A 24,126-nucleotide genomic window follows, 5' to 3' on the forward strand; every position below is an offset into this window, starting at 1 on the left:
TTAACAATCATTAACAACTAAAGCCATATAATCCTATCAGCATCATCCCCCACTTTCTCTTACCCAGACCCATCAGGACAAAAGTTTTTTGGTGGGAGTTATAAAGGCATAGCTAGAAAAGACATACTGAATATTCACCAACTGCAGGTATGCAGAGAGGACAACAACACTAGAGAGGTACCCAGGCCATAGAATGGTCAACTATTCAAGACCAAAAGGGCAGCATTTCTCCAAGAGCAAAGTTCAGAAAGGTTGAGAAAATAGGAGGAATAGAAAAAAAGAAGCACAGGAAGAAAGCGTATACGTGACGTTACATTGAGGGGGTTACAATCATTGAGGTAAAATCAAGTGTATGGTTTGTAAAACTGATGATCTGCTCTGTAAACCTTCACTCAAGTCACAATAAAAAATTTTAAGCTTTCTCTTCTGCTGTGGACTTAGGACTTGAATTAAAATACTTATTGATGAAGATCTAAGGCCACAGATTTCTCAATGTAAATAACACAAAAATCCTCACCACCAGACAAATGAACATTAATATCAATGGAGAAAAAGATTGAGGTTGTCAAGGACTTCATTCTTCTTGGAAAAACCATCAACACTCATGGTAGAAGAAGTCAATAAATCAAATGATGTATAACCATTAGGCAAATCTGCTGTACAAGACCTTTTTAAAGTGTTGAAGAACAAAGATGTCAGCTTGAAAACTAAGGTGGGCCCAACCCAAGTCATGATATTTTCAATAACCTCATCAACATGCAACAGTTGGACAGTGAATAAGGAAGATGGTTGAAGAATTTATGCATTTGGGTTATGGTATTGGAGGAGAATACTGAAATTACCAGGGACTGCTAAAAGAACAAACAGATCTGTGTTGGAAGAAGTACAGCCAGAGTTCTCCTTGGAGGCAAAGATGGCCAGATTTCGTCTATCATACTTCAGCCATATTATCAGGAGGGACCAATCACTGGAGAGGGATATCATGTTTTGTCATGTGGAGGGTCAGAGAAAAAGAGGAAGACCCCCATTGAAATAGATTGGCAAAGTCGCAGCATCAATGGATGCTGTCAACATGTCAGCAATTGTAAGATTGGCTCATGACTGGGTAGTGTTTCGTTCTGTTGTGCATAGGGTTGCTATGAGTTGGTACCAAATTCATGGCACCTAACAACAACAACAACACTTTCAGAATCTATTTTACTAACATAATTTATGATAACCATAACTTATGATAACCATTCAATTTTTAAAAATAGGCAAAAGGAAGAATAATATACATAAATTATTATTTGTAATACAACCAAGCAGTAAAGCAATTCATTATTTGAGGCTATACAACAATTGTTAAGAGTGAGAATCATCAGGAAAGAATTTAAAAGAAAGCAATAAATTAATGATTCAGCATATTATCATGGACAAACAACATATTTAATGAGAAAAAGAAGCTTTTATAATGCTTAGCTTTTACTCTTCTTTAGATTTTATTTTTCAAAAGTGAAACATCTTTTAAAATGTATCATTCTTTCTGTAAAAATGAAATGCATGGCTTTCTTTAAGTCGTAATGTAAAATAGAATTAAAATGAACCTTATCAAAAAAAATTTTTAATTCCTTTATCTGTTTAAGTATGGTTTTAAATTATAAAATAGATCAAAGATAACATCAAAATCAATTGCATTACTTAAAATAAAAAAAGAGATATCTTTTAAAAAGAAAAAGAATACCATGCAGATTTGAAAAGATTTAAATAGCACTTCTAGAAGTTAAAGAAACACAGAGACAAATTAAAAACTGATTGCCTGAGGTGTGCTGAAGACTAGACACAGCTAGAAGGAAAATTAATGAACCAAAGATAGTTTTTAAGTCATTACCCGAAATGCAGCAAAGAGACAAAGATGGAAAATATGAAATAGAAGTCATATTGAGAAACCCAATGTAGGTCACAAAGAAATTTCTAAAGGGAAGAGTAGAAAAATTTCGGGGGCGGGAGCAGATTTTTCAAAGAAATCCAGAATTGAGATGCAAATTCTCAGAATCCGAAGCACAAACTCCAAATAAGATAACTAAAATCAGATTCAGTCCTAGACATATTGCCATAAAACTACAGGGAAGCCAGAAGAACGATTTAAAAAGTAAATCCATAGAAATGGCCTATCACCTACAAAGAAATTACCTCAAGATCAGCAGAGGCCAACAGCAATAATAGACACCAGGAGATAGAAAAACATCAGACTCAAAATGCTGGGGGAAAATTCAACCTAGAAATCTATATCCAGATGATCTCATTCAATAGCAGTGAGCAAAATAAAATAAAAATTTCTGAAAGCCTGCTATGGAGTCTTTTCCGGAACTGGTCCTGGTCTTTACTGTAGACGAGTCCCACCATTTATGCTGACCTCAGCTTTGAATGGCCAGTATCTGGGATCGATCTAACTCTTCATCAGACCTTAGCATTCTCCCTCCAATATTCCCTGTTTAACTGGCAGTGAAAGTGTTGCTTATAGTGTGGTATCAGGGGTTCCCTTCGGTGATGGTTAATTCTATGTGTCATCTTGGCTAAACTATGGTGCCTGACTGTCACTTAGTCAATAACTAGCCGAGATGTTGCTATCAGAAATTTACTTATAATTAACATGATTTTTAAGTAAAGCAGATTACCAATATAGTGGATCTCATCAGACTGCAAAGTCGTTTGAACTGCAAGGCCAGTGGGTCAAGCTCACCAGCCGCTCCTTGGAAACCCTATACAGGGTTGCTATAAGTCTAAATCAACTCAACAGCAATTAACAACAACAACAACAACAAATCTAGATCAGTTCAAAGCATTAAGAGCAAAAACTGAGGTTCTTTTCCAAGGCAGAAGGAATTCTGCCAGAAGGCAGATACCCTGTGGGAGTCTCAAACCGACTACCCAGCCTATAGATTTTGGACCTGCCAGGCATCACAATCACATCATACAATTTCTTTAAAATAAATCAACCCCCCCTCTCCTCTGCTCTCCTATCATCCTCTCCAGCTCTCCTTCTAGAGCGTATCCCTCACTGGTTCATTTTCTATCGCGAGACCTAACACACATTCCTAAGGTCCCATTCATTCCCCTTTCTCCTGTGTCAGTACTGTAGGTCTCCTCTGTGCAGATGGAGGTACAAGGAGACATCCCACTCTGCCTCCTTCCTCCCCATCCAACATTCCTCTCTTCCTCTAAGTATCCTTCATCTACTCCAGGGATGGGCAACATTTTTCTGCCAAAATTTGCAGGCCATACAAATTATCAACTTAAAAATGAGCCTGCTAGTGTAAGAACGCTGGTGACCATGTTGATCTACTTGTGAGTGGAAATGGGGGAAAGGTTGTAATGAAGACATGAGCTGAATTTGACTATGTCCATAGACTCCTGTCAACCTTGAAAGAGAGGAGAGGAAAGGCTGGTTGGTCTAAAGTTTAGGGAGACTTAGAAACTGCTGAGCCCATGGACAATGACCTAGCCATTGGGGGCTAGAGCTGAGAGTAAAGTGAAGCGTCCAGTTAATATGAAGTGGGGGGAGGCATGCAATAATGTCCAAACTTGCAAATAGTACCCATTTGACTGAGCTTGGATGACTTGATGATCAGAATTTAACTAGAGGAAGATAAATAAATGTGATACAGGAAGCAAGTGTAAATTGCTATAATTTGATGAACTTGGCCTTCACTCATGGATGTAGTAGCTCAAATACCAACCTAAAGTGATGGAGTCTTCACATCAAGGATCAAGCTTATCCCCTCAGTACACACGGGTGATAGGTACAGGCAACTTAGACACTGGCTACTAAAAATAGGGGGTGCTATAAACATACGAGGGAGTCCTGGTGTGATATTGTGGGTTAATGCACCAGACTGCAAAGCTGTTTGAACTGCAAGATTGGTGGTTCAAGCTCACCAGCTACTCCTTGGAAACCCTATACATGGTCACTATGGGTCAGAACAGACTCAACGGCATGTCACAACAACAACAAATAAAGGCATGAAGTGGTTGGCTTACAAGTTTTCAAGAGAGGAAGTTTAGTTTCAGAGCAAGGGAAGTAGGTAGAATCCACACTGAATAATTTTCATCATGTCTAGATGAGTCTGGTGAAAGGAGCTGGGGATAGGATTCTTTTGACTCAATAGCGAGTAATTGTTAACATGACTAATTGTGACTCTCACAATTGTAAAGGCAGAAGTTATGTAACAAAATGGGGGAGTAGTTAATATTACATTCCAGGAACAGAGGACCCTGGGACCATCAAGGGAGAAGAGCATGAGTAGGCCCCTATCCAGAGAAGCAGAGACACCAGAGATGGAGGCAGAGATGAAGACATGGAGAGAGGGAGCAGCTGAGGACTCTAGACTCATGGAAAGAGAAAGGCTGTTTGCTGGCAGGCAGGAGGCTGGCTTGCAAAATATGGCCTTTAGTTGTTTAAATGACTATATATTCCTGATTGTCTTGTGTATATCAAAAAAAAAAAGGAGGGAAAACAGGCAAATATTGTTAACTGATGGCTCATGGAGGGGACTGTAATCACTGCAATGAAATAAAATACAATTGGTTTAGTGCAAAACTGATGTTCTGCCATGTGAACTATCACTCAATTCACAATAAAAGTTTTTTTAAAAATTAGCTTGCTATATTTTGTCAAACATTTAAGTTAAGTCACCGGTAATGTGATGGCTAGGAGTTCTGCTGTGGTACTGTAGGATAAACAGTACTGCAAGGTCAGTGTAAATTGCAAGGTTGGGGAGTTCAAACTCAACAGCAATTCCTCAGAAACACCATACAGCTACAAATCAAAACCAACTTGACAGCACTTAACAACAACAATGTGATGACTGGAACTGCAGTTGCCTTGACAGAGCCAGGCCAAATGATTTCACAGGCCACACAAAGCCCATGGCTCTAGTGTGGCACTGTAGGTTAATACACTAGACTGCAAAGTCATTTCAACCCCAATATCAGTAGTTCAAGCTCACCAGCCGCTCCTCGGAAATCCTATGCAGGGTCACTATGGTCAACAGCACTTAATAACAACAATAGCAACATAAGGCCCATGAGCTATATGTTCCCCACCCCTGGTCTACTCCCTCCACCAAACCCTCTGGATGACTCCTTTTGTTTGGAGCACTGGTCTGGTTGTTGATCCTGGTTTGGAGCACTGATCTGCTTATAAACAGACCTTTCTATTTTCCCGGGTGGATTTCTGAGTCTACCTAGCCCTCTGGGAGTAGTCCATTCCTCTCTTTTGACAACAAGTCAAGAGCTCTCACCACGTCCTGGAGTCCCATTTTCTTGGGTGCTCTTGAATGGGACTGCAGATTCAGACACCCACCATCTAAATTCCTATTTGGATTCACTTCTCCCACGGATGCAAGTTCAAGAATTTTGACTATTCCAACACCCAGGAGTACTTCTCTCTCAGGCCAGCTGGTAATCCCTCCCAACCTTCCCCCCAAATTGACTCTCCAGTCACTTCACCCCTCCACTGTTCTGTTCCCTAGACCAATAAAGATGGAAACAACCTTCCTCCTTTTCCACTTTACTTCTGTGTCTAAACTAGTCCGCTCTTCAGGTTCCCACCATATACAACAGATAATGAGTTCAAGAAGATCAGAGAGGTGGTTTCAAGTCTCAAGAAGTCCTAGAGGCTGCCACCCAGCTTCATCAGCCTCTTTCTCAGATAAAAGCTTCTGACCTGACCTTCCCTTGGTGTCTGGGACTGAGTCTCTCCCCTAGTGACATTAACAATAGGTCCTGTTGGAGTAAAGTGAAAGTAAATGCAGACACTAAAGAGGGCATTTGGTATAAAGGACCAAAAATAAATCATTTACCTTCCAAAGAAAAGTCAAAACTTTATGTCTATTTCACCTAGTTTATTTTTTAAAACGTCTTAGAAGAGTGGATAAGAGATAAATCAGTCAAAGCAGCTGATGTCCCAAAGAATGATATCATCTATAACCATCTAGGATAAAACCAGAAATTAGTTATTCATCAAAGCCTGAATGTCACTGTTCTACAAGGTAGAATTGCTGGTAGGGAGGTGGGAATCCTAGTACATCACTGCATGAGTCTTATAGCTTCGTAGTATTTTACAGTAAGACTTTTACAAGCCCCCACCCCCACCCCCACACTGCAAATATCACATTGTCAGCATTAAGTCTTTAAATAATTCCTATTGCTGTGGAGTTGAGTTACCCATTGGCCCTTAGGGAAACCCTCCTCACTTCACTTCTGCCCTGTGACTTCCATTGCAGTGAGCCTCGCCCCTCATCAGTCACATTTCAGAAGACCACCATGGTGGAATGTGCTCTTCTTCTAGCTTATGGCTATACAGGAGTTCTGATGACACAGTGGTTAAGCACTGGGCCACTCATTGAAAGCTTGGTCATTTTGAACCCACCAGCTGTTCTACAGGAGAAAGATGTCAGTCTGCTTGAGTAAAGATATAAGCCGTCCTCTAGGGTTGCTATGAGTTGGAATTGACTCAAAGGCAATGGATATGATCACTTCATTTGTTAGGAAGAGGTCTTGTCTAGTTAAGAGTTTTGCCCATAATTTAAGTGGTTATCTGGGAAAGGGTTTGGGGTAGCAGATAAGAAGAGTAACTCTTAAGGTTTTGAAGTTGGTTTAGGTAACCACATCAGGTCTAATGAAAACAGTCCCTATGAAGCTAAGCTAATGAGCTATCTATGACCAAGAACTAGACCATATCTAAAGACTAAATATATACCACTTCTACATAGCGACCCTATATAGGGTTTCCAAGGAGCAACTGATGAGTTTGAACTGCCGACCAATGGTTCACAGTCCAATGCTTATCCTTCAGTGACACTCCAGGAGTCCTTACATTTGGGAGGGAAAATGACCTTCAAGGTTCCACTCCTTGTTGGGCTTTGGTATCATATAGACTGACTTCACATGCAAAAACTCTTGAGTCACTGAATCCCAGAACTTTCACCTATCAGTCTGCCGTACTTTGGTGACTTACGTGTTGCTATGATACTGGAAGTTACGCTGCCCACCAGTATTTCAAATACCATCAGGGTCACCAATGGTAGACAGGCTTCAGTAGGGTTTCTAGACTAAGATAGACTAGGAACCAAGATCTGAGGATGTACTTCTGAAAATGATCCAATGAACACCCTATGAATCATGACTGAGCATTGTCTGCCATAGTGCTAGAAGATGAGCCCTTAGGTTGCAAGTCACTCACAACACGACTGGAGAAGAGCTACCACAACAATGGACTAAAGTGTACGGATGGTCGTGAAGATAGGACAGGTCTGAGAAACATTTTGCTCTGTTCTATGTAAGGTCTCCACAGGCGGAGCTGACTTGATGGCAATTAACAACAGCAATCTTCTGAAGAGAAACCCAAGGGTCTAGTGGGATTGCTAGCATTCTCTCCCACAAACAGGCTATGCTCCTTCTTACTCAGCAATGCCCAAATCCAGAGATGCCTGCCTAGTCCTTGAGTCCTACCCTCAAGAACAGAGGCTTGGCTAGTGGCTTGGCTAAGACCTTCCAAGTCAAAACTCAGAATGCTTGAAGCCTCAGAACTATATTCCTTCTAATTACACATCCCTGACTCCCCATTCTATGCCAAATCTTCTCCAGGTTCAGATGCATAAGAAGAAGGCAAAAACACCAATAACTCAAGTAAAGCATACAGTCAGTCCTCATCATTCATGGTAGTTAGGGTCTATAAAGTCACCATGAACACTGAATTAACAAATAGTGAACCACTGTTGTTCTTGTTAAGTGTTGTCGAGTCAGTTCCCACTCATAGTGACCCTGTATAGGGTTTCTGAGGACCAGACAGTGGGTTTAAACCGTAGACCTCGTGGTTCACAGTCCAATGCTGATCCTACAGTACCACACCCATGGAAAATACAGGGCTGGGTTCTTCCAAGTCTCTGGTCACAACATTTTTGTCAGCCAATCAGTGCATAACCTTGTTGTATATGAATTTAGTAAAGGAGATCAGAAAAAATGAAAACCAAAAAACCTCACTAAGATGGATTGACACAATAATTCAAATATACCAAAGGTGATGGAGATGGCAAAGGATTGGGAGATGGCTCATTGTCCTCTAAATCAGCTAACAGCAACAACAATCTAATCTATGCTGTTATTGTTGTTGCTGTGGTTAAGTGCTGTAGAGTCGGTTCCAACTCATAGTGATCCTTAGGGTTTCCTAGGAGTGGTTAGTGGATTAGAACCATCAACCTTCTGGTTAGCAATCCAGTGTTTATCCTACAATGCCACAGCAGGAGTCCAATTTACTCTATAGTGTTCATCTCTATTGTTCATTAGGAGTCCTGGTGCAATGTTTTGGGTTAATGAGCTGGACTGCAAAGTTACTTTGAACCTTAAGGCCAGCAGTTCAAGCTCACCAGCCGCTCCTTGGAAACCCTATACAGGGTCAATATGGGTCAGAACCCACTCAACGGCAAACAATAAAATTGTTCATTAATTAACAATGAACTCACAGCAAAAAAACATTTCATGCCTGAAAGCAGTTTATCCAACACAGATATTTCCCCCATAAGACACATCACACCTTCTTCAGCTTAGGAACACGAAGCAACACTTCAACACTACACTTAGGGGCCATTTTCCACAGTGAAACCTCCCACGTAAGATACAAAATGTGAAAGATATGGCATTAAATTGCATACCCCAAAAAAAGGGCATTTATTGGCAGTTGTTAAACGTGGCCTAGCGTAGTGGTTATGAATTGGGCTGCGAACCTTAAGGTCAGTGATTTGAAACTACCAGCTGCTCCACGGGAGAAAGATGAGATTTTCTACTCCCGTAAAGATTTATACCCTCGGAAACCCTGTACAGGGTCGCTATGGGTCGGAACCGACTCGACAGCACCTACCAACAACAATCAGTTCTGATTCATCAGAAGCCTAAACAGGGTTTCTGAGCCATGACTGGTGTGTCTGGACCTCTGACCTTGTGACTATCAGTTCAGTGCTTATTCTACAGTCCCACACCAGCACTCAGTATGAGAGCTGACGCAAGAAGGTACAGTGTCTCCTGGTTCCATCGCCACTGGGAAGGTGACTCCATTTTTTGCTACTCTGCACATGTCCACAAAAGTGCTGTGAGTATTGATCATTGGATTACAAATAAATGTAACAACTAGGCAAAACTTTGCATACATGGAATCTGCAAATAGTGAGGTGACTGTGCATTTATCACAATCTTACTGCACCTCCCACTATGCAGATGAAACACAGGTAGCAAACCAAGGATTCTCAGAAGGTGATGTGACCACTGGAGAGGCATGTTTGTCCATACATCTAACATAGCTTTTCACAGAGAGCTATGTCAAATAGTAGACTATCTCACAAACCAGGGCTCTGGAACCCCAGAGCCCATTATGGTCCTCAGCACCAGCAAACCGTCATCTTTTGTCTAAGGCAATATAGACGAGAAATGGAATTGAGCGTTCAACCTACAGCTTTTATTTAACTCAAAGAAAGGCAAATGGAGTGGGTGGAGAGAGGTAGGAATATCACTGATGCAAGAAACAGCCTAAAAACTGGAACAAGTGACCTGCTATTCAGGACTGAGAGCTAAAACCAGAGACTGTAAACTGGTGGCCCCTAGACAGGTCACAGCTTTCTGAGTTTGACCTGAGGAGAATTTTAAATCTTTCCATTTGGTAATAACGAGTTGCTGTCGAGTCAATTCCCTCTCAATGTAATTGTCAAAATAGAATCACGTCATGTATGTCAGAGTAGAACTGTGCTCCATATGGCTTCCAATGGCTGATTTGGGGGAAGTAGGTTGTCAGACCTTTCCTCTGCAGCACATCCATGTGGACTCAAACCTGTAGTCTTTCAGTAGCAGCAAGCACATTAATCATTTGCACCACCCATGGATGCTTCATTTGAGACGATACATCTGAAAAGCGGGAGGCTTCATATGAAAAAGGGACTCATGAAGAATAAGACATAACAAAATAGAGGCACCCAACCCCGTGAACTGCCTGACCCCCTTTTAAGCCAAACAGCAGCTTCTTCCATTGACTGTCTGTTGAACCTGAACCTAATGATACTTGTTAGAATGTAAGCTAGTGCAATTAATAATTATACCAGTTGGTGGTTATGTGCCGTGGAGTCAGTTCCAACTCATAGCGATGCTGCACAGGGTTTACGGGGCTGTAAATCTTTACGGGAGCAGAAAGCCTCATCTTTCTCCCATGGAACAGCTGGTAGTTTTGAACTGCTGACCCTGAGGTTAGCAGCCTGATTTGTAACCACTACACGACCAGAGCTCCTTATTATACCAGGTTGTTGTTGTTGTTAGGTGCCATTGCAGAACGAAACACTGCCTGATCCTGTGCCAACCTCACTATCGTTGCCACACTTGAGTCCATTGATGCTGCCACTTTGCCAATCCATCTCATTGGGGTCTTCCTCTTTTTCTCTGACCCTCCACCTTACCAAATATGATATCCTTCACCAGCAACTGGTCCATCCTGACAATATGTCTGAAGTAGAGAGACACAATTGCAACTATCCCGGGCAAAGTGATTCCAGTGAAGACCCTCCTTTAAATATCCTTATGTGATTAGTTCTCATAGATCTACGGATTTCCTTGTCTGGGAAGGAGTCCCTCAGTGGCACAAATGGTTAATGCAATTAGCTGCTAACCAAAAGACTGGAGATTCAAGTGCCCCAGAGATGTCTTGGAAGAGAATTCTGGAGTCCTGGTGTGACGCTGTGGGTTAATGTGCCAGACTGCAAAGTCATTTGAACTGCAAGTTTAGTGGTTCAAGCTCACCAGCTGCTCCTCAGAAACCCTATACAGGGTCACCATGGCTTGGAACTGACTCGATGACTTGATGGCACTTAACAACAACAACAACAACATCCCCAAAAAGCAGCCACTGAAAATCCCATGGGGCTCAGTTGTACTCTGACATACATTGCATCTCCATGGGTACAAGTCACCGCAACACCAACTGGCTCCTTTGGTTTTGTCTTGGGGGCCAAGAAAAGAACAAATGTTGAGTCTTACTTCTAAGCCACATTGAATGGGGGAGGGGGGAAGCAACCTCTTACTGGTAAGAAAGCTAGGACCACAAATGATGTTTTAATTGCTAGTATTACTAAACTTTGTCTCATTCAGCAAGATCAAGTAGGTAAGCCACTCAGAGACACCATGGTCAATTGACATAACATAGTCCACAGACACAATGTGCTTCATTGTACTATGGTGAGTAGCAGCTGGGATCTTAAAAGTTAATGGGCGTCCAACTACTGGGCTCTCCATATGCGGAAGAAAGAAGAGTGGTGGGAATTGAAGATGCTTGGAATCAATGAGTTCAATGGACTAACGGAACATGTGAACATCAGTCTCCACGACCCTGAGACCAGAAGAACTAGCTGGTACCAGCTACCACTACCAACTGCTCTGAAAGGGATCACATTAGGAGGTCTTGGATAGACTGGAATAAAACTCAAAAATAATTTTTTTTTTAAAAAAGACCAAACTTACTGGTCAGAAAAAGACTAGCGGAACCCAAGAAACAGAGTTTACCCTCATGGCCCAATTTGCAGCCAAGTGGTAGAGAGGTATGTAGGGAGAACAACAAAACTAGTAAGATATGCTCACCATGGAATGGTCAACCATTTGAGAATAAAAGGACAGTATTTACCCAAGGAGCTCTGGTAGCGTACTGGTTACGAATCGGGCTGCGAACCTTAAGGTCAGCGGTTCGAAACTATCAGCCGCTCCGTAGGAGAAAGATGAGGCTTTCTACTCCCATAAAGATTTACACCCTCGGAAACCCTGTACAGGGTCGCTATGGGTCGGAACCGACTCGACGGCACATAACAACAACAACAACAACATTTACCTAAGGATAAAGTTGACAAGAGTTAGGAATGAGGGTGAAAATAAAAAAAGGAATCACAAGGAGGAAGTGGAATCACAATCATTTAAATGAAGCCAAGAGTCTGCTCTGTGAAACGCAAAACTGATGATCTGCTCTGTAAACCTGCACTTAATCTGCAATAAAAATTTATTTAAAAAAAAAAAAAAGCAGTTGAGCCAGTAAGAAATAGGAATAATAATAGAAAACATTTTAAATTAACACATTCTGTGCAAGGCATGGTGCCAAACACTGCATATGTGTGTGTGTGTGTGTATATATATATTAACTCATTTTAAAACTTACCCCATGAAACAAATTATTATCCTCATTTTACAGATGAGGCAATTATGACCCAGAGAGGTTAAATACTTGCCCAAGGCCACACAGTGAGTAGAAGTAGGATTTGAGTCCAAGCACCCCAGCAGCTGAGTTTAAGTTCCTACTGATATCCCTGTGCCTCTGCCTCTGACAAGTCTCCAGAGGAACAAGCCAATGAGAGAGCAGCCTCCACTTTGGATGTAACAACCTGAGGGAAGATTGTGCCATCCATGAACTGTGGAGACCATACACACTGCTTCTTCCAATACCATCAGGAATGGATGATCCCTCTGCTTGTTCCTCAAATAAACTCCATTGAAGGAAACGTCCCCTTTTTTTTTTCAAAAAATTTTATTGTGAATTGAGTGAAGGTTTACAGACAAGATAATCAGTTTTATATTCAACACATACACTTGGTTTCATCTCAATGATTGCAATCCCCTCCCTTCAACAACCTTTGTCCCACTTCCTCCCTGTGGGTCCTATTTCCATTCTACCCTCCTTCCCATGCCTTCTCCACGCTGTGAAGGAAATTTCTTGGGGTTAAATTATGATCCAAGGGGTGTCATGACAGCACACTTCTCAGCAGCAGCACATATCACAAGGAGACCACCAGGACCCCAAGAAGACTCTATCTTGGGACCATGGATGGGAGATCAGGCAGGGAGGTGATAATGGCAGAGAGAAGTAAATGGGCTGCTACCCAGAGTTTTGTCTGTTTTGCCCAGCAAGCAGACCACTTTCCCTTTAAGAGTTTGGAATTGAGTCCTCAATTTGATCACCCCAGGGGCAGTTGGGATAAATTGCATCCCTACTGCCCTCAATTCCCATAAGCTAACCTGAGCGCTCTAAAAAAGAATTAGTCTTGAGAAAGAGAGTGAACAAAGTTACAATTTTGTTTTATTGAATTCCACTAACACCATGTTATTGTGTTAACAGCTTCTCATAAAAATAACACTCATCCTATCAGTGAACCAGCACCTTACTGATGAAAATGACTGTCTCTGACAACACACTAGACTGGAAAGATCCAAGATGACCAAGACAATGATCATGACCTCGGAAAACTTCAGCATCTGATATGGAAGACATTGAATTGTTGTTGTTATTGTGAAGTGCTATCAAGTCGGTTCTAACTCATAGCAACCCTATATAGTGTTTCTGAGGAGTGGCCGGTGAGTTTGAACCACCAACCTTGTGGCTCAAATTGACTTTGCAGTCCAGTGCATTAACCCACAGCGCCATACCAGCATATTACAACATAAAAGTAATGAATAGTCAAATATTGAACCAAAAACTATCATATCCTAGGACTCCTGGTGTGGCAATGTAGGATCAGCACTGGACTGCAACCGCAGGATTGGCAGTTCAAACCCACCAGCTGCTCCTCAGAAACCCAATACATGATCACTATTAGTCAGAACCAACTAGAGTGCACTTACCATAACAACAACAACAACAAATCATATGACCCAGGAATTCCAATCTCACGGACAGACCCAAAACAATCCAAAGCAGAAATGCAAACAGAAATTTCTACACCAGCGTTCAATGTATCCAAACAGTGGTGACAACCCAAGTGTCCCCCAACAGGTAAGGGGAGAAGGTGGTGCATAAAGCAGTGGACTAGTACTCAGCCATGGAGAGAAATGAAGCCCTGACACATGCTATGGCACTCATGAATCTTGAGAACATTATCTTAAGTAAAATAAGTTACAAAAGGACCAAAATGGTGTTGCTGTTGTTAAGTGCCATTGAGTCAGTTCCATCTCATAGTGACCCTGTATACAGACCAACTGGAGGAGCAACTGGTGAGTTTGAACCAACAACCTTGCAATTCAAACCGACCTTGCAGTCCTGCACTTATCCTACAGCACCACACCAGGGCTCCCTTTAAGAGGGGCGACGTTGTTGTTCAGTGCCAATTCATAACGACTCTGAATCAGGGTCTCCGAGGAGCAGCTGGTGATTTGGAACTGCCAACCTTGTGGTTTGCAGTCCAATGCTGATCCTACAGTGCCACACAAGGAGTATCTTATATGAAAAAATAGCATGGGGTCAGGATTGGAGGGAGACTCATTAACAACCTGCAGTATACAGATGGCACAACCTTGCTTGCTGAAAGAAAAGAGTACTTGAAACACTTACTGTTGAAGATCAAAGAATATAGCCTTCAGTATGGGGTACAACTCAATATAAAGAAAATAAAAACTCTCACAACTGAACCAATAAACAACATTATGACAAACAGAGAAAAGATAGAAGTTGTCAAGAATTTCATTTTACTTACATCTACAATCAATATCCACGGAAGCAGCAGGCAAGAAATCAAATGATATATTTATTGCTTTGGACAAATCTGCTGAAAAAGACCTCTCTAAATTGTTAAAAAAAAACAAACAAACAAGCAAACAAAGATGTCACTTTGAGAACTAAGATACACCTGATACTATTTTCCATCATCTCATATGCTTGTGAAAGCTGGACAATAAATAAAGAAGTCTGAAGAATTCATGCATTGAATTATGGTGTTGGCAAAGAATATTGAACTGCCAGAAGAACACATTTGTCTTGGAGGAAGTACAACCAGAATGTTTCTTTGAAGCAAGGATGCTGAGACTTCTTCTCACATAATTTGGACATATTACCAGGAGGGAGAACATCATGCTTGGTAGAAGGCCAGTAACACAGAGGAAGACCATCAAAAGATGACTGACATGGTGGTTACAGACAGTGAGCTCGAACAGAGCAGTGATGGTGAGGATGGTGAAGGACTGGTTAGGGTTTTGTTCTGTTGTACATCGGGTTACTATCAGTTGGAACTGACTTAGCAGCACCGAACAATAACAACATAATTTGGGAACAGAGAAGGGTGATGGTTGAACAACATGAGGAATGTAATTAATGTCACTGAACTGTACATGCAAAGATTATTGAAATGGGAGAAGAGCACCAGCGGAATGTGGGACCCTATCCAGAGAAGCAGCGACACCAGAGATGGAGGCATGGAGAGAGGAAACAGCTAAGGACTCTGGACTCATGGAAAGAGAGGGACTGAGTGCTGGCAGCCAGGAGGCAGATTTGAAGTATGTGCCCTTTGGTTGTTTAAACGATTAAATATTCCTGATTGTTTTTGTGTACATCCCCCACCACCACCACTACCACCAAAAACAAAAAAAGAAACAAAAAACACAAAAGCCAACACAGAGGGAATAGAAGCAAATAGTCTGGTAGCGTAGTGGTTACGAATCGGGCTGCGAACCTTAGGGTCAGCGGTTCGAAACTACCAGCCGCTCCGCGGGAGAAAGATGAGGCTTTCTACTCCCGTAAAGATTTACACCCTCGGAAACCCTGTACAGGGTCGCTATGGGTCGGACCCGACTCGATGGCACTTAACAACAACAACAACAACTGTTGAATGATGAAGCACAGAAGAGGTTGTAATCATTGCAATGAAATGATAAGTGTAAAACATATGTTCTCCCATGTAAACTATCACTCAATTCACAATGTTGTTGTTGTTAAGTGCCGTCAAGTCACTTCTGACTCATAGCGACTCTGTATAGGGTTTCCAAGGAGCAACTAGTGAGCCTGAACAGCCAACCTTGCAATTCAAGCGGCTTTGCACTCTGGCGCATTAACCCACAGTGCCACACAAGGACTCCAATTCACAATATTGGTGGTGATAAAACATTAAAAAAAAAAAAGATTGTTGAAATGTCAAATGTTCTGTTACATACATATTTACCACAATAAAAATATATATTTAAAAATGGTGCCAATAAACAGTTCTATCCTATGTATTCCACTTTTCCTCTGGATGCTTTATGCTTACCACCAGCTAGGTTGCAATCCCTTGAGGACAGGGGGTGTGACTAGCCCTTCAGATTGCCCGTGGTTTCTGGCACAGGGCAGAGCTCATAGTAGGTGCTCATAATGAATACGTGCAATCAGTAGCTGCCTCTGACTTGGGACAGAAGTGATTAACACAGCTGCCGACCCCAGGAGTATGCAAAACCATTTTCACATACATTTCAGATCAAATTTGTGAAATGTCTGGGTGTTTGCTTTTCCCCTCCTAATTGAGAGAGTGCCTTAGATTTCAAGGTTAATTATTCATCGTTGGGGAGAGTGTTCTCCCTTGAAATTACTGGCCATGATTATCCCAAGTTTCATTGCTCTCTTGACATAAAGAATTTCTTCAAAAAGAGGCAAAGCATTTCATGGTCTGATTTAGGTCTGGTACTTTGAGAAGCTTAGAGAATGAAGCCACAGGAGACAGTGTGGAGGACTTTCGAAATCCAATCTGCCTTCCTACAATAGCGTCGGACAAGTAGAAAGGCACATGAAACCTCAGTCCAGGAATGCCTCCAAGTCCTCCTCCTTGTGCTGAAATTGATGTTTCTCGCCCACTGCAGGTAGAAATTCCCACAGATATATTAATGGGAGAGGAGATTACCAACCTTCTGGACCAGCCAGAATCAAATGGGGGAGTAGGATTTTCAATGCTTAAATCTTCTAGAACCAAAGGTTCTGTGCAATTTTTAGCAGAGATTCTTGGATGCCCATGGACAAAGGCCAGCTCAGCACCTATCTCCCCGTGGGCAACAGCAATAAATTGTTAATATTAACACATCACTGTCTACTAAAGCATTTCAGGTAATAATTTATTTAATCTTTACAACAATCCTATGAAGTAGGGAAAAGTAGTCCCGTCTTATAGATGCAGAAATGGAAGCACAGAGAAACTATGCAATTTGCCTGAGGTCACACAGCTTGTAACACATAGAGCTGGGACTTGAACCCAGATGGTCCAGCTCCAGAGCCCTCTTTCTTAAGCACTCATTTCATGAGCTGCTTCTCTTTGCAGAGCCATATTCCTCATCCCAGACACATTCCGTACTTAGAAATCAGCTAGAGTTTGTCTTCTCTCTGAGCTCGCAGAAGACAAGGACTACATGAGCCAGGCAGCCCCTACTTCTGTTCTCTCATTTTTTGCAGCTGGAGACTGATGCCCCAGGCAAGAGGACGGGTCTACAATTTCCCAGTGCATGCAAACACCCAATGACAATGTCAACACAAACTCAGGCAGTCAGACGCCCAGTATGGTGCTCTTCCCGCTCAAAATGCACAAGGAACACTTTCACACCCAGGGAGCCACTGAGGAAACACTTGGTCTTTTTCTCAGTGGGAATGAACTCCAAGGAAGCAGGGGAACCTGCTATCTGTGCCCTTTCTCCCCCATTATCATAAGGATGTTTCCAGTCCAGGACTGTGGTCTCCACCACAGTGACTGTTTGCAGCCAGTCATTTGCCCTCCCCTGGATTTTTTTTTTTAAACCAAATGTTTACCTAGCAAGATGGTAGGCATGGGTTAAGGCTGCAGCACAGGCCAAGTTTCCTCCTCTGCATAAAACATGAGCCATTTGGAAGACTAATCTTCAAGCAAACCCTAAGGAGGAATCCTCCATCCACAGTCACGGCTGGAGTCACTGCTCAGGTACTCTCCCAGGAGCATCCAAGTTATCCCAACAATGATGACTAGAGGGGACTGGGGGAGAGGGCCAAACTGACAGGCAGAAAGGCAACTCATCGAGGATTGGCACTTGGTCTCAAAAGAGGACCCCAGCCACTATACCATTCAGCTCCCTCTGAACCCACCCTTCCTCCTCTTCCTCCTCCTTCAGGTGGCCACAGGAGGGAGGGGGAACAGGATGACAAAAAACAAACAGGGACCCTCGCTCCCCATGCCCACATGTTCCACCTGAGGTCAGGCGTGTCCTAAGCACTTTATGGTGGACAGTCACACTGTAAATCGCATCAAGAGAAAACATTGAGGCAGAAAGACTGACACTTTCACATTTATGGACTCTGAGTAGTACCCCTCTTCCCATTCTCTGGCACATTCCACGTAGCTGGCTCCCTACCTGCTTCCATGAGTTGGCACTGCTGACCAAAGACGTGTGAGAAGGTGACAGGGCCCGTGGCAGAGCCGGAAGATGCTGCCACCGTGGGTTCCATGGCTTGACTGGGGTTTTTGAAGTTGGTCATGTGGCAGCGTCCAGACTGTTCCATGAGTCTCTACAGCCTCCAATATCTTCAGTGGCCCGGAGACCATCCAGCTGAGGTTACTTGTCACTTGGGGGAAAAGGTGCCCCCTCTCTGAGTTTATACTGTGTCTTCCTCTTACTAGCCGCCTTGCTGTTTGGCTTAAACACCAATCAAGTGAAAAAGGAAACTCTATAGGAAGCAGGCAAATTCTGCACTATCCACAAGGGTTGGAGGCAAAGAACAATCGAAGTTCTCAACAGGAGTTGTTTCCTCTGGTCTGGAAGGGGTGACTGGGACTGAGTGCCCTGCTTTGCCTTCCCAAAGGGTCACCTGGAAGGGGTCAGCATCCACAGGGAGCAGTCAGCCGGCCCTGAACAGGTTGGAATGCTCCAGCCCCTCGGTGGTCCAGCTGCAGAGAACGCACCTGGCTGGTGTCTCCTCACATGGGCTGAGCCTGAAACTCCCAGGAGACTGGCTTGGCCGACACAGCACTGTTTCCCAAAGCTCCCTAGGGCTGGTCTCCTTCCTCAGAGCACAGCTGTCCCAGGTCCATGTGCCCCTTAGGCCAATGCAGCAAGCAGGAGTGAGTCGCGATGAAGAAGGACCCACCAGTGTCCCTGGTTCATCTTTCCCCTTGTCGCTGCCCCTTCTTCCCCAAGCTGTGGGGGAAAGCAGGAGGAGGTGACATGGTTAAAAAGCTGTTCCCACTGACCTACTGCAGCAGCTGTCCTCACCGTGATGCAAAAGGGCTGTTACTTGGAGATTTTCTGGAAGCAAAGGGAAGTGCTAACTCAGCCCAGCAGGCGCCTGGGCTGCTGTAACCTCTTCATGCCCACAGCCAAGGAGGTACCAGACACAGGAGAGCTAAATTCCAGCCATGAAACTCAGAGATCAAAAAGAGAAGGGGAGAAAAATACCCGATGCCATCCATGGCATTCTGAGGACACAGATACCGTCTGGGAACTTCACCTTAGCTAACCCAGAGCTTCCCCTTCTCCAAACCAAAAGGGACCCAAAAATACCTTTTACAGGAGTACAACAGCTGTTTCCATGGGTCCTGTGTCTCTATTTTCCTATCCCATCTGCTGATCAAAAACATGCTAACTTTAGAGACACTGCTGCATCATCTCAAGCCAACATTTGGGATTCTTTCTTGGGGGATTCAGCTGCAAACTGGCAGGACGTGGGGCTCTGGCTGCCATGTACCAGAAGGGCAGTGAGAGAATGGGATGAAATTAACACAGCAGTAGCAAACACAACAAGTCTGTCTGTTCCCTCAGGAGGACTTCAGTTTGATAAGCATTTGGATTAAGGAGCTGGACTGCAAGTCAGTTTGAACTGCAAGGTCAGTAGTCCAAGCTCACCAAGTTCACCAAGCTCACCAGTCGCTCCTTGAAAACCCTGTTACACAGGGTCGCTGTGGATTGGAACCGACTCAATGGCACTTAACAACAACAACAACATTATATTTAAGATATTGTTGCAGTGGTGGCATTGAGTTGATTTCGACTCATAATGATCCTACTGTTGTTGTTTTGTTAAATGCCATCTAATTGGGTTCTGACTCATAGTAATCCTACATAGGGTTTTCCAGGGTTTTCCAATCTTAGCAGGAGAAGGAAACGTCATCTTTCTTCTATGGAGTGACTGGTGGGCTCGAACCACTGACCTTGTGGTTCACAGTCCAGTGCTTAGCCTGTGTAGCCACTGTGCTTCCCTGTAGGACAGAGTAAAACTGGAGGAGTTCTTAGGGGGCCCTGGTGTGGTGCTGCATGATTATGCACTGGACCACAAGATTGATTTAAACTTCAAAGGTCAGCGGTTCAAACCCACCAGTCGCTCCTCGGAAACCCTATACAGGATTGTTATGAGTCAGAACCAACTTGACAACACTTGACAACAAAAATCTTTACAGGGTCTCTGGTGGCTCAGTGGGTTAAATGTTGGGCTACTAACTGCTAGGTTAGCAGTTCAAACCCACCAGCCACTTCAAAGGAAAATGATGCTCTCTGCTCCGATAAAAATTACAGTTTCTGATGGTCTAAGAAGCAGTTCTACTCTGGCCTGTAGGGTTACTGTGAGTTGAAATTGACTTGACAGAAGTGGATAACCTTTATGGGAACAGATCAGCCCGTCTTTTCTCCCATGGAACCGTGAGGGGGTGGGGGTAGGTTCAAACCAGCAACCTGTGGTTAGCACTCCAGTGCTTAACCATTGCACCACCAGGGCTCCTCATATTTAAGATAGACAAAGTAAGGTTCCAACTCACCTGTGTACCAGAAGGACTCAAACAGAAGCTTTTCCATTAGAGCTCTTTGCCAGCAAATACGAGCAAGTTGAGTGATTTTGTGAGAATTATCTTCATGGTCAAAGGAGCTCTGGTAGCATAGTGGTTATAAGTCGGGCTGCCAACCTCAAGGTCAGCAATTCAAAACTACCAGTGGTTCCATGGGAAAAAGATGAGGTGTTCTACTCCCGTAAAAATCTACAGCCTCGGAAACCCTGTACAGGGTCACTATGAGTCGGAACTGACTCCACAGTACTTAACAACAACAACATCATGGTCAAGGCGAGGCAAATGGCTGCTAACTATAGTTGAGTTGTCCCCCAATTCATGGTGACCCCACATACAAAAGCATGAAACACTGCCCTGCCTGGTCCTGTGCCATCCACATGATGGATTGCAGATCACATGGTTGTGATCCATATAATTTTCATTGGCTGAGTTTTGGAAGATCACCAGTCTTTCTTCTTGGTTTATCATAACCTGGAAAGTTCTTCTGAAATCTGTTCAGCGTCACAACAACATAGAGGCTTCCATAGAGGATAGCTGGGGGCTCTGCTTGAGATGGGGGACAGGAATTTAAAGTGAGTCTTCTGCATGAAGACAAAAAATCTGCCACTGAGCCATCAGAAGCTGCCGTGAAATACTCCAAAAAGTTCTAATGAAATCTGAGTCCTTGCTAATGGCTTAAGGTGACTTAAACAATTGATCATCTGTTTTCTTGTCAGGAAAAGAGGTTCTCTGAGTTATGAAATTATAGAACATCAGAGATCATTCTTTCTGACAATGGGAGTCTACAACAACCAAAGACCAAGGTCAGGAAAAAACCAGATGTCTTGATAACTGTGGAAACCCCCGGGAAGTGGGAGAATGGATCAGCTTCTTGGGTCTGAGTGGCTATGTAAGTTATTCCCCAACCCAGCAATGCTGCCACAAAACAGAGAAAAGAAATGCGAGGTAAATCTTTACACTCAAATTCAGCCTGCAGATATATTTTGTTTGACAAACTATATTTTTCCCCTTTCCAATCCATTGCTTCTCACTGTTCCATGGTGTTTATAGATTAACTCTACAAGCATAATGTCTGTCTCATTTTACCTGAGTTCCCTCCAGGGCCTGCTGCTATAAACACCACAATCATGAACACCCGCCACCAAGACTATCCCTGGCTACAAACCTTGCAAGAGTCCTTGAGTAGTGCAAACAATTAACTCACCTGCTAACCAAAAGGTTTGTGGTTCGAGTGCATGCAAAGACAATTCAAGATAGGCCTGGTAATCTATTTCCAAAATATCAGCCATTGAAAACCCTAACACAGTTCCACTCTGACACACACGCGATCACCGTGAGTCATAATGAATTTGACAGAAAACTGGATACACTCAAGAATGGAATTACTCAGAGTTCACTGCAAAGTTGACGTCATTAAATACTTCCAAGTCCTCCTCCAGAATGAATGTGCTGGCTGCCACTCCTAGTAATGCGGCACATGGCTTCCCACTCTCCCAAAGCTTTTGTCAAGAACTGTTACTGGACCAAACGAGAAAGGTGGGCAATCTAATTGAATTCAGGTTATTCTTAAGCTCATTGGTTTGATTCGCTTTCTCTTATTTACTAACGGAAGGAGCTCTGGTAGCGTAATGGTTATGAGTTGGGCTGTTAACCGAGAAGTCTGCAGTTCGAAACTACCAGCTGTTACACAGGAGAACGATGAGACTTTCTGCTCCCATAAAGATTTACAGCCTCAGAAATCTTAGGCAGAGTCGCTATGAATCAGAACTGACTCGATGGCACTTAACAACAACATTTGCTAATGGGAATTGTGATGTTGTGCTGTAGAATAAGCACTGGACTGCTAACTGAAAGGTCAGCAGTTTAAACTCACCAGCTGCTCCTTGGAAATGTTATACAGGGTCACTATGAGCCGGAACTGACTTCAGAGCTCTTGACAACAACACATTTATTAAGGAACTGGGCACTGCTTGAAAAACTTCCTATCCATTCAGGGTTCCTCTTCAAGAGATTTCCTAGTCTCAGCCTTTTGCCCATTTTTTTCAGTCATTTTTCTGTTTTCTGACTTTCTAGTTAATTTGTAAGAGTTCCTGTAAAGTGCCAGAGATTAACCCTTTATTTTTTTTTAGACCTTGGTAATAACTTATTATTATTATTAGAAGTTATTACCAAGGTCTAAAAAAAAAACTTATTTAGCTTCATATGGATGTGAAAGCTGGACAGTGAATAAGGAAGATCATAGAAGAATTGATGCCTTTGAGTTGTGGTGTTGGAGGAGAATACTGAAAGTGCCATGGACTGCCAAAAGAACCAATAGATCTGTTTTGGAAGAAGTACAGCCAGAGTGCTCCTTGGAGTCCAAGATGGCTAAGCTTCGTCTCTCCTACTTTGGACATATTGTCAGGAGGGAACAGTCACTGGAGAAGGATGTCATGCTGGGTAGGGTGGAGGGTCAGAGAAAAAGAGGAAGACCCCCAACGAGATGGATCAGCCAGGTGGCATCATTGATGGCGTCAAGTGTGGCAGCGATAGTGAGGTTGGCCCAGGATCGGACATTGTTTCGTTCTGCTGTGCATGAGGTCGCTATGAGTCGGTTCCGACTCGATGGCACCTGACAACAACAACAATAACTTCTTGGACTCTTGGTGTGTCACTATAGGCTGAGCACTGGACTGCTAACCACAAGGTTGTTGTTGTTGTTGTTGTTAAGTGACGTCGAGTCGGTTCTGAAGGTAAGTCATTCAAACCAAACAGCTGCTTCTTGGAAACCCTTTTCGCTATAGGTTCAGAACAGACTCAATGGCGCTTAACAACAGCAACGTCTATATTCAGGAATGAAGTGAACAAACTAGAAAATACCTACAACATGAATGATTCCAAAACCAGGTTGAGGCAGAGTCCAGACATACCTGCGTGGCATCCATGGTTAACACACTCAGCTGCTAAACAAAAGGTTGGCAGTTCAAGTCCACTCAGAGGCACCTTGGAAGAATGGTAGGCCGATTTACTTCTGAAAAACCAGCCATGGAGATGTTGAGGAAGCGGGGCTTGATGGCGGCTAGGGTGGAGGTGCAGTGAAGGTCGCCGTCGGCCATACCACAGAATATCAGGCAAAGCAGATCCAGGGCAGAGCTCCAAAACTCGGAACCACAGAGCTAGGAATATTTTAAAAGTTTGAAGGCTTATAGACACTGGAACTTAACGCTGAAGTAAGAAATCACGTACTTTTGAATCTGCCGGTCTCGAAGGCCCGGAGCCGACATCATGGGTGAGACCAAATGGCAAGGCCAAGCAGGGGGAGCCGAAACACCACGGAAAAACGCCACGGGAACTTTGGAGCAAAGGTGGACAATACACTTTGTCGGTTTTGCTTTGTTCTGATTCTCTCTTTTTTTTTTTTTTGGTATCTGGCCATTGTCCGTCCCCCCCCCACACACACACACACTGTTTGTGCACCTCCATTCTGGTGACTAGAGGGGGAGCCTGAGAGAGTGGGCACCCCCCACCCCCTCAAGACTGGTGGGTTCTTCTGCCATGCATGCGCACAGAT

The sequence above is a fragment of the Chrysochloris asiatica genome, unplaced genomic scaffold (genome assembly GCF_000296735.1).
Source record: "Chrysochloris asiatica unplaced genomic scaffold, ChrAsi1.0 scaffold00090, whole genome shotgun sequence".
Taxonomy (NCBI): domain Eukaryota; kingdom Metazoa; phylum Chordata; class Mammalia; order Afrosoricida; family Chrysochloridae; genus Chrysochloris; species Chrysochloris asiatica.